This window comes from Herpailurus yagouaroundi, unplaced genomic scaffold, assembly GCF_014898765.1.
Source record: "Herpailurus yagouaroundi ecotype Mexico unplaced genomic scaffold, PumYag 139, whole genome shotgun sequence".
Classification (NCBI taxonomy): domain Eukaryota; kingdom Metazoa; phylum Chordata; class Mammalia; order Carnivora; family Felidae; genus Herpailurus; species Herpailurus yagouaroundi.
In genome coordinates this window covers 56856492-56867936 of record NW_024412394.1, presented here as the reverse complement: position 1 = coordinate 56867936, position 11445 = coordinate 56856492, and positions in this window count along the sequence as shown.

Genomic DNA, 11445 nt, shown 5'->3' with positions numbered 1-11445 from the left:
AGTATCCTTTAATATGCCCTAAATTTCAAGAAATAATATTATAATTGAAACACTCCATTCCTTCCTTCCTTCCTATAAAAAGCAACTTTCTCTTGTATTTTTAGAAGGTACATTTATAATATTAAAACCACACTCAGTTTCTTTATTTATTTCAAGTTAAATGATACTCCTGAGAATGAATAACTCTTCATTAATAAGCACTACTGATAATAAAATACACATCATATGGACATAGAGTAAAATATATATTTTATAACATGACAATGATTCTGGTTTCTTTCTCTATAGGGCACTCGGCTTTATTATCAGTGTCCCGTAATAGACTCTGCAGCGACAGAGCTCAACCCTGGGCCTTGTTGCTGCTCTTGAGTCTGTTTGGGTAAGTCCACCAAAGATGTCCTAGAGGACTTGTGAGGGACTTGTGAGGATCATTGGTTTTGGGGTGCATCGAACCCCTCTCTGATGTACCTGCTTATAAGGGTGAAAGGCTTTAACTATGCACCCCCTGTCTGGTAAGGCAGCTACCCTTTTCTTCTCTATGAAGCTTTAGTCAATGTGAGACTGCATTAAAAATTGCTTGTGCCTTATCAAACATTCTTTTCTCTCAGTAAAGTTTCAGTTATCTGGAGGGAAAAAGAAAAATGTCTATCGCCAGTTATGGAATTTGAAATTGACCTCTCTTTTGGCATACAAGGGCTAAAGTTGAAATTTCAAAAATTAGGAAACTTGATGTTAACTTACTGTGCCTTAGGGAAATGAGGAGCAAAATATGACAGGCACAGTTTTGGATGTTTTATATAATTTACTAAAGTTCCACAGCAAGTCTGTGGGGAAAGCATTACAATACCCATTTCACAGATAAGATCACATACAGGTAAGATGCAAAGATGGTATTTGAATCCCAGGCTGTTTGTTCAAGAATTTATACCCTGTCTAAACACTGTTCTCACTATAGCTACATTAACAAATTTGCGGGGCGCCTGGGTGGCTCAGTTGGTTGAGCGTCCGATTTTGACTCTGGTCACGATCTCAAGGTCCGTGAGTTCGAGCCCCGCGTCGGGCTCTGGGCTGATGGCTCAGAGGCTGGAGCCTGCTTCCGATTCTGTGTCTCCCTCTCTCTCTGCCCCTCCCCCGTTCATGCTCTGTCTCTCTCTGTCTCAAAAATAAATAAAAGTTTAAAAAAATTAAAAAAAAATAAAAAAATAAACAAATTTGCTTCTATACTTAATATTTTGAGTGTGTTTTATAATTGACTGAACTTTATTTTATTTGAATTTGACTTGTTAAATCAGTCACCAAATTTTAGGTACTCAGTGGGTGCTCTCATAAGCTAATTGAGGACCAAACTCCATTTGGTAAACACATTACCTGACAACCTCCACCACCATCACCATGATGAGAATGACCATTTTTGAGCACCTACTGTGTGCTAGGATTTTATTATGAAATTAGCACACACTGTTTTATTTAATTTTCACAGTCGTAAACCACAGATTACTACTTGTATCGATCAGGGTTCTCTAAAGAAACAGAACTAATGAGAGAGAAAAAGAAAGAGGGAGCCAGAGAGAGACAGAAAGAGAGAGAGAGAGAGAGAGAGAGAGTTTTATTTTAAGGCATTGGCTCCCAGGAATGTGGGAGCTAGCTAATCCATAGGACAGACAGACAGGCTGGAAACTCAGCATGATTTCTATGTTACATCCCGAGGCAGAATTCCTTCTCCAGGAAACTGCAGCGTTTTGCTCTTAAGGCTTTCAAATGGTTGGATGAGACCCACCATCCACATTACCAAGGGAAATGTCCTTTACTTAAAGTCAGCTGATTGTAAATGTTAATCACATATACAAAAGAACCTCCTGGAAACATCTAGACTAATGTTTGACCAAGCATTTGACACCATAGCATAACCAAATTGACACATATAATTAATCACCACACTACCCTTTCTATGAAGCCTCACTTTTCTTGATAGCATACTTTTTTTTTTTTTTAATTTTTTTTCAACATTTTTTATTTATTTTTGGGACAGAGGGAGACAGAGCATGAACGGGGGAGGGGCAGAGAGAGAGGGAGACACAGAATCCGAAACAGGCTCCAGGCTCCGAGCCATCAGCCCAGAGCCCGACGCGGGGCTCGAACTCACGGACCGCGAGATCGTGACCTGGCTGAAGTCGGACGCTTAACCGACTGCGCCACCCAGGCGCCCCTGATAGCATACTTTAAACAAGGCCACACTCACCAGTTTATTTCTCACGTAGGCCAGTTGGCTTTAGCATCCTACTACCCTCACCCCACCTAATTTCCATCCCTTAAATTCTATCTTGCATCTACATGTCACCTCTAAACATGTCTTTATAAATCACTGCCTGCTTTTTGTCACAAGATCAACTGATTGCTGTGTTACTAACAACTTAGAATAGGCAAAGAGTTCATAGCTTTGACTTTGATTTGTATCCCAAAGCCAACACCGTAATCCAAGTCTAGGTCTCCTCTGAACCAGATAATCCAAGCAAAGCGAAATCTATTACCTCCACACAGTTTCCTTAAAGCCATTTGATGTGCCAACAGTGAACATTTGCCTTTAGAAAAAGCTTTCATCCACAGTGTTTCATTTAATCCACAAAATGTAGCAGGCATCATTATTTCTCATGTTTTGTAGATAAAGAAACAGAAACCAGTAGGCTAAGTAACTTGCTTGTGCTCAAAGAACTTGTGTATAAGATACGGAAGATCTAGAACGTAATCCATTCACTCAACATATATCACTGAATCTGTCATATTTTAGACTCTGGGATCAAGCAGTGAACAAAACATACACACCACCTGCCCTTACAGAGTCTAAATGCTAAAACGTGTCGTTAGATACCAAGCCAAAAACTATGTATACATAGGGTGTCAGATGCTAATAAGTGTTAATAAAGAAAAATAAGTCAGGTAGCCATCAGGGTATATGAGCTGGGGGTGGGGGAGTGTGAGTTGTGATACAAAATAAGGTGGTCAGGAAGTGCTCATTGAGAAGGTAGCATTTGTTCGAGGTCTGAAAGATATGACTGAGCAAGTCCTGTGGGAATCCTGAGAAAGAAGGTGTCATACAGAAGGGAAGTACTGGTGGAGAAGCTGCCTAATGTGTTTGAGAACCACAGTGGAAGAATTATAGCAGGGTGCTGTCTTAATTCATGCTAATCTGTCATTCCCATTTTCAGATGCCTTTGCTATCAAATTCTATTTGGCAAATCTACATGGAAAGTCAAATATGGTTTACAATATGAAAGCTACAAAATCTACAATCATAATTTTATCCTTCAACATATCTACTAAATTGATACTTCTTATGTGTCATAATAGGAATTTATAGTGCACTTATTAATGGTGCTACAAATTAACTGAAGTGACTGGAAACTAAGCATCGATTCTACTTCTTAGCCAATCCAAAGAGTGATTGTGGTTTTTAAAAATCCTTCTCGGGGCGCCTGGGTGGCTCAGTCAGTTAAGCATCCAACTTCGGCTCAGGTCATGATCTCACGGTCCATGAGTTCGAGCCCCGTGTCGGGCTCTAGCTGACCGCTCAGAGCCTGGAGCCTGTTTCAGATTCTGTGTCTCCCTCTCTCTCTGACCCTCCCCCATTCATGCTCTGTCTCTCTCTGTCTCAAAAATAAATAAACGTTAAAAAAAAAAAAGAATTTTTTTTTTTTAAATAAAAATGCTTCTCATTTTGGGGAATAATTTAGGCTTGGCAGTGCTTTGTTGAAAATGTATTAAGAATTTTAGAAAATTACTGTTTAAAAAGCCCTTAATAGAAGTTACTTTTATAATGCAAGGCAAATTTGAACAAAAATTTGCACCTTAAAGCTGTAATATTTGACCATAACTATATTACCAGAGTTTCTTGTTTTATAGGCAGGTTTTTCAAAACACACTAATAAATATTAGTGGTGTCTGTGAAAGATGCTTGTTCATATCATCTCATGAGCCTTCTTATATGTTGATCTTTTATCTAAAATCTGTATCCATATAATGCTATTTAAACAATATTAAAGTGGTGTTGATAGAAGAGACTAGTCTTATTGCTTACAGTTAAGTTGAATCTGGGTAATATGTTTTACCAATAAAATCTGTGGTCATTATATATAAGATATACCAATTACCCAGTAAATTCTGCACCTATCGTATCACGCTTACTGCCATTTAAGTCATATAAATATAGCAAATAAATGTTCAGGTTCACAGCAGTTTGTGGCACATTTCTCATACATTTCATTTTGCTACTATTTCCTTTCAATCCCTCCCCCCATAGTGGTAAGGTGTAAGGTATCCATTTTCTATTTCCTCCTTTTCAATTCGGCCAGATGTCCAAGTACCACGTGTGGAGGAACAGGGATTGCAGTGACAAAAAGCCAACCAACTCCATATGCAGAAGTATTCAAAAAGGAACTTCTTAAATTGGGATTTAAGAAAAGCTGAACTTGTTAAAGTACACTTTCAGATTTTTCTGTATTTTCCAATAAATGCTGTGAAGGAGCTGCTTCAAGCATAGTAACAATCAATAGCAAAAAGAAACTTTTAAAAATCCCATTGGTCCTGCAGCCTCTTGCCAGAGTCCCACACAATAGCAAATACTTAGGAGGAGAATGGCTGCAGTGGAGCAACACTAATACATTTGACACAGCTTCCACCCCGTCATTATGCAGGGGGGGTCTGCGTTTATCCCTTTGTACGTTGGAGACTCTTTTAACCAGGAATCCCAGGATGAAACGGAACCATTTTCCTCACGGCAAAACAAATCCTTCTCCGGTGAATTTTGTTATTGTTTATCGGAACGCTGTTTTATCAGCACTAAACTGTATGAACGCTTCAATTAGTTCTTGATGAATGATCCCCATAAAAGCATGTAGTTTCATTTCCCCTGCCACCAGATATTTCACTGAGCGTTATTAAATGAAATATAATTGGGATAAGATTCAGGAGACGCGGATAGCTGTAGTGCTCCTCAGTTCAGCCTAAAATGGTTAGTCATCGGTGTAGCTGAATCACATTTGATGCACTGTCCATAGAGATTTCCATCGCTTGATCCTGGGGAGAGCATACAGGCAGTAGATATAGTCTGATGCACAATCTCTGTCCTTTAGTAAGGATAAAGGCCTATGGTAAGGTGCTGAGTTCAGTGTTAGGTCAAAGAGTGGTTATGTCCACAGAGGAGCAAAAAGCATCTGCATCACTCAGACGACAGAATATACCCACATTATAGGTTACATAGCAACTATTACATTGTTCCAGCGGTAGGTGGACACCATCAGTTTCCTTCTTTCTCCTTAGTATAGGAACCCCAGTTTTTAGGTAGGCGTATTGACACATAGAATAAAAGACTAACTTCTCTGCTTCCTTTGTAGGTTACGGTGCTATGGCCAAAAGAAATGTAAATATGAGGTATGAGACTTCTGAGAAACCTTTTTAAAGGGAGCTGATTCAGCTGAGGTCAGACTTCTTAAAAACCCTTTCTATCTTTCTTCCATCTTCTGGCCTGCACTGCAGAAGCAAAAACTGAAGCTTCAGCAGCTACACTAGATCAAGACATGGCCTGTGGTAGGATATTAGTGCAGGAAAAATAGAAGCTTGAGTGCCTGAAGTCATTCTGAAGCTACCATCTAGGCCTTGACCTGCTATCCCAAGTTTTCATTTATATATGATACTTCACTCTTCTGATTGCAACATTATTATAGGCAAAAGAACCAGCTATAACTATAACTGAGACAATTATTGAACCTTGATATATGTATTTTTTCAACATATTTTTAAATAATGGAATATCACTACCTTGTGTTGGTCATTTTATGAAGCATTCTAATGCCTTTTCACATTTCATTTTTTTTTTCCACGTTTATTTATTTTTGGGACAGAGAGAGACAGAGCATGAACGGGGGGGGGGGCAGAGAGAGAGGGAGACACAGAATCCGAAACAGGCTCCAGGCTCCGAGCCATCAGCCCAGAGCCCGACACGGGGCTCGAACTCACGGACAGCGAGATCGTGACCTGGCTGAAGTCGGACGCTTAACCGACTGCGCCACCCAGGCGCCCCTCACATTTCATCTTTAAAACAAACCTGTAAGCTAGGTACTTATATTATCTCTTTTAAAAATTAGAGAAGGAAATCACAAAACCATTCAGCACATACTCTGATTGGTGACGAGGGTATCTGGGAGAGGAGAGGGATCAAAATTCAGGATTTCAATGTTTCTTTCTTTAATGCAACAGGTAATACTTTTATATTTACATCATGTGCTACTGATCATTCTGAGTGCTTGGAACACATAAATGAACAATATAAGATCCCTGCCCTCATGGAACAAATATTCTAGGATAGTCTCAAGAGTTCTTAACAACCGTGAACAATATTTTTACAATGTGGTCTGGACCCCTCGGCCACCCAAGATACTTTTAGTGGATACACACGATCAAACTTTGTCATAATAATACTAACGCATTACTTTATTTCTATCACTGTGTTCATAATTGCACCAATGGTACAAAAAGTAGAGGTGGATACAGCTGCTGGCAGTTTGCACCACACCACTAGAAGTCATGGTTATTTCTCACCACCACAGATTCACATTTAATAAATAAATAGTTCAACTAATTATTTAAATGAAGAGTTTCCCTTAAGAATACCTCAGTAAAGCAATAGAAATTTATGATTTTATTAAATCTTGACACTTGAGTACACCTCATTTTAATAACCGTGTGATGAGGTGGGAAGTATACAAAATGCACTTCTGCTATATGCTGCAGTACGATGGTTATCTGGAGGAGAAGCACTTGCAAACATGAATCACAAGCTGAACTAGCTAGTCTTTCATGGAATATCATTTTATTTGAAAGAATTAATGACAAACTATTGTTATTCAGGCATGGATATTTGGGAGATACTTTATTGAAAATGATTAAAATAAACTTGTCAGAGGAAGAAACCAATGGTGTTTTCTGCCAGTGATAAACTTTGAGCTTCACATTACTTAAGATTTTTCTGATGAAATTGGTGATGATACTGATAACATATTTTCTATAACCCATCAGAGGCATCCATTTAGCAACTGAGTTTTAACATAGTGTCATTTACTATTCAAGTATCTCCTTAAAATTAAGGTGATGTCAGTTTTAATATGTTCATATTTATATATTCGATATCAGGATAGTAAGATTTACTCTTTGGGGTTTTGTAAAATTTAAAAGAGATAACAAGTGTGGGGTGCCTGGATGGCTCAGTCGGTTGAGCTTGAGCGTCTGACTTTGGTTCACGTCATGATCTCACCTTTTATGGGTTCAGGCCCCTGTGGGGCTTTGTGCTGTCAGATCCTCTGTTTCAGATCTTCTGTGCCCCGCCCCCCCCCACCTGCCTCTCTCTCTCTGCACTTCCCCTGCTCACGCTCTCTCTCTCTCACAAATAAATAATAAAACGTTTAAAAATAATAAAAAGTAAAAGAGTTAACAAGTGTTAAGACACTGAAAACACCTGGAACATTACAGGTACTTAAACATTTTGATTTTCTTTTGATATTTTCATTTTCTTGGCCCCAGGAGTTCCTTTGATAATAAACTAGCTCTCATCCACTATGGTGGCCATGAAAATAAGCCTCTCAGATCTTTCCCAACTGCAACAAAGGATAATTGACCTTGGGCCTTAGCTCATTCCTCTCAGACCCAGAGTTTGCACCAAAGCTGCGCTTCCCACAGGCTGCTCCTGTTCAAGGACTGACATGGCAAGGATGCTAAGGCAGCCCTGCTCCTAGGGAAGCAGTCAGAAAATTCTCAAAATTCTGGTCAGAAAAGCATTGGGAGTCCAGAAAATCAGTTTGCCCAAAGAGCTAAAGAGCTGAGAATGTATTAAGTGAATCTGTTACTAGGTGGAAAGCTGTCCTGGGATATGGAACTACAAAGATTTGTGAGGTGGCTTCAGTTGACTATGAATAAGACAAAGAGACTAATAGGCAGAAAAACGTAATATCAATTAACCCCAAACCTTTGTAACCACAAATTTCAATTCAGAAATTCAAATTCATTTAATTTTGCTCACGGTGAGTTCTGGCCATGTGTACATTTTAAATGGTCTATAAAACTGTATCATTTATTATACTGAGTTCTATTCTATCATATATTTGACTCATACAGACAGACACAGAGACACAGACACACACAGACACATACACACACGCTCCATGTTTTAGTCCTCTTTCAATTGTAGAATGAAATAACCACCTTGGGAAAACAAATAATTGAAGAGGAGAAAAGAGGATTAACCTAACCCATGACCTGCTCCTGATCCCCATAATCTTAAATTTAATATATTCTGAATCAGCCTTCCATATGTTTTTAGAAATAGAATACTATAAATAGGAATAAAATTATATTTTCTATTACAAACAATACTTAGACTACACTGATAATAAAATGTAAATATAGAAATAATAAGTAACAATGCAATAAATGGTAAAAAGTAAAAATTACTGCAAAAGTTTTCTGTTCTTTCCTCTAACATCTATGCATTTCAGTAACTTTTCTTAGACATTCAATTTACTTGTAATTATGATACCATTTTATGTCCAAAACTCTCACAACCCAAACAAATTTGAAATTTAGACAAAAAAAAAAAAAAAAAAAAAAAAAAAAAAGAAAAAAAGAAAAAGGATTATCTGGCTACATGCAAATTTCTGGGATGGAAAATTGTGGCAATTGTGTAGTTGACAATGATGACCATGGTGATGATGGCTTAGCACTCATCACTTTTCACAGTTTTCCCTAAGATTAACTCAACCTCACAATGTGTCAGTCAAGTGGATGAAGCAGATAAACTTTTTTACCTAAAGAGAAAAGTACAGCAGTCCAGATGACTTACTTGTCATCACAGAACTTGTTCTCCTGACTTGTAGGCTCCTCCTCGAGATCACACATAACATGAAGTAAGGTAAAACTGTGTTACATGATTCAAAACCATAGGGTTTTGTTCATCATTTATATACTATTTTCCCCTGGATTCTTATATGAGAGTTAAAGGAATATAGAAATATAGCTTTTGACACTAATCTTATTTTCTTGATAAGTAGATCTTACCATATTTTACTTAACGGTTAAAATGGTTCAAATCAAATGGGAACATTTCAAAAGTAGATTGTATATAAACATATCAGTTCTTCACAACTTGATCTGCAGGTTCAGTACAGCCTCAATCAAAATCTCAGCAAGTTATTTTGTGGAGATCAGCTAACTGATCCTAAACTTTATATGGAAAGGCAAAAGACTGAGAATATCCTACATAGTATTGAAGGAGAAGAACAAAGTTGGAGGATGACAATACCCAACTTCAAGATTTACAATTAAGCTACAGTAATCAAGACAATTTGGTACTGGCAAAATAATAGACAAGTAGATAAATGGAACAGAATAGAAAGCCCAAAAATAGATCTGCATAAATATAGTCAACTAAGCTTTGACAAAGAAACAAAGGTAATTGATGCAGCAAAGATAATTTTTTTCAATAAATGGTGCTGGAATAACTGGATATTCAGATGCAAAAAAAAAAAAAAAAAAAAAAAAAAGGAATCTAGACACAGACCTTATACTCTTTAAAAAAATTAACTCAAAATGGATCATGGACCTAAGTGTAAAATGTGAAACTATAAAATTTCTAGAAAACAACACAGAAACTCTAGATGACCTTGGGTATAGCAATGACTTTTTACATACAACACCAATGGCAAAATCCATTGAAGAATTGATAAACTGCAGTTTATTAAAATTAAAAATTTCTGCTCTACAGAAGAATGTCAAAACAATAATAAAAAAGAGAAACAAACCACAATTTGGGAGTAAATATTTCCAAAAACAATATTTCCGAGAAAGTGTTGTTTAAAATATATATATATATATATATATATATATATATATATGTTCACAAAAAGAACATTCAAACTCAACAATAAGACAACAAATAACCCAAGTAAACATGGGCCAAAGTTCTGGATAGACACCACACAAATATTATATGGATGCAAATAATCATGTTAAAATATGCTCCACATCATATGTCTTCATGGAAATGCAAATTAAAACAAGATACTACTAGCTACCTATTAGAATGGTCAAATGTCAGAACACTGACAACACCAAATGCTGGCAAGGATGTGGAGCAACAGGAATTCTCATTTATCACTGGTAGATGTACAAAATGATAGAGCCACCGTGCAAGTTAGTTTGGCAGTTTCTTACAAAACTAAATGTACTTTCACCATACTATCCAGCCACAGCAGTGTTTGATATTTACCCCAAGAAATTGAAAACTTATGTCCTACCTACATAATTATAGTAGCATTATTCATAAGTGCCAAAACTTGTAAGCAATTAAGTTGCCCTTCAGTAGAAGAGTGGAAAAACTGTGGTAATTCAGATAATGAAATATTATTTGGTGCCAAAAAGAAATGAGCTATAAAGCCATGAAAAGACATGGAGGAAACTTATGTGCATATCACTAATTGAAAGCCAATTTGATTGTACACTTGAAACTAATATAACACTACATGTTAACTATATGGAATTAAAAATTTAAAAAAAGACCTTAAGAAGTACATGCTAGTCCTATTATTTAATGAGTTGACTTCAAGTCTCTTCTTATCCATATTATTTTGATTTTATAAACATTGAATATGGGTCAGCTTCATAAACATGTATTATTCTAAAAAATAGAAAGAAGCCAATTTGAAAAGGATATGTATTACCTGATTCTAACTATATGATATTCTGGAAATGCAACACTATGGAGACAGTAAAAACATCAGTGGTTAGTAGGGGTTAAAGGGGAGGAGAGATGACTAGGCAGAGCACAGAGGAGTTTTAGGGGGTGAAACTACTTGGTATGATACATAACACTGATACCTGTCCAAACCCATAGAATGCACAACACCAGGAATGAACCCTCATGTAAACTAAGGACTTTGGGTGATAATGATGTGTCATTGTAGGTTCCTCAACTGCAACAAAAGTACCACGCTGGTGGGGGATAGTAATAGTTGGGGAAACTGTACATGTGAGGGGGCAGAGAGTATATGTAATCTCTCTTTTCTTTGTGCTCAATTTTGCTGTGAACCTGAAACTACTCTAAAAACTGAAGTCTATTTTTTTTTAAAAAGTAGATTGCGTATGATCTGCATAACATTTTTAAATTATAATCTGAGACTTGGGTACTGAAAGCAGTATTTTGTAGAGCTGTGGGAATTTTCTTTCAGAGCCTTCATAATGCTGTTGGGCTTCTACTTTAAAAGACTTCATTTTGCTAAGGGGTGGCATGTTTTCCACTTTGAAGATTCTGACATGTTTAAATGGTCCTGTCTTTGAAGAAATGAGAATCTGTGGGATTCCCTGGTGAGGAAGTTTTCTATTCAGGGAGAAAGAAAGTCCTCTGTT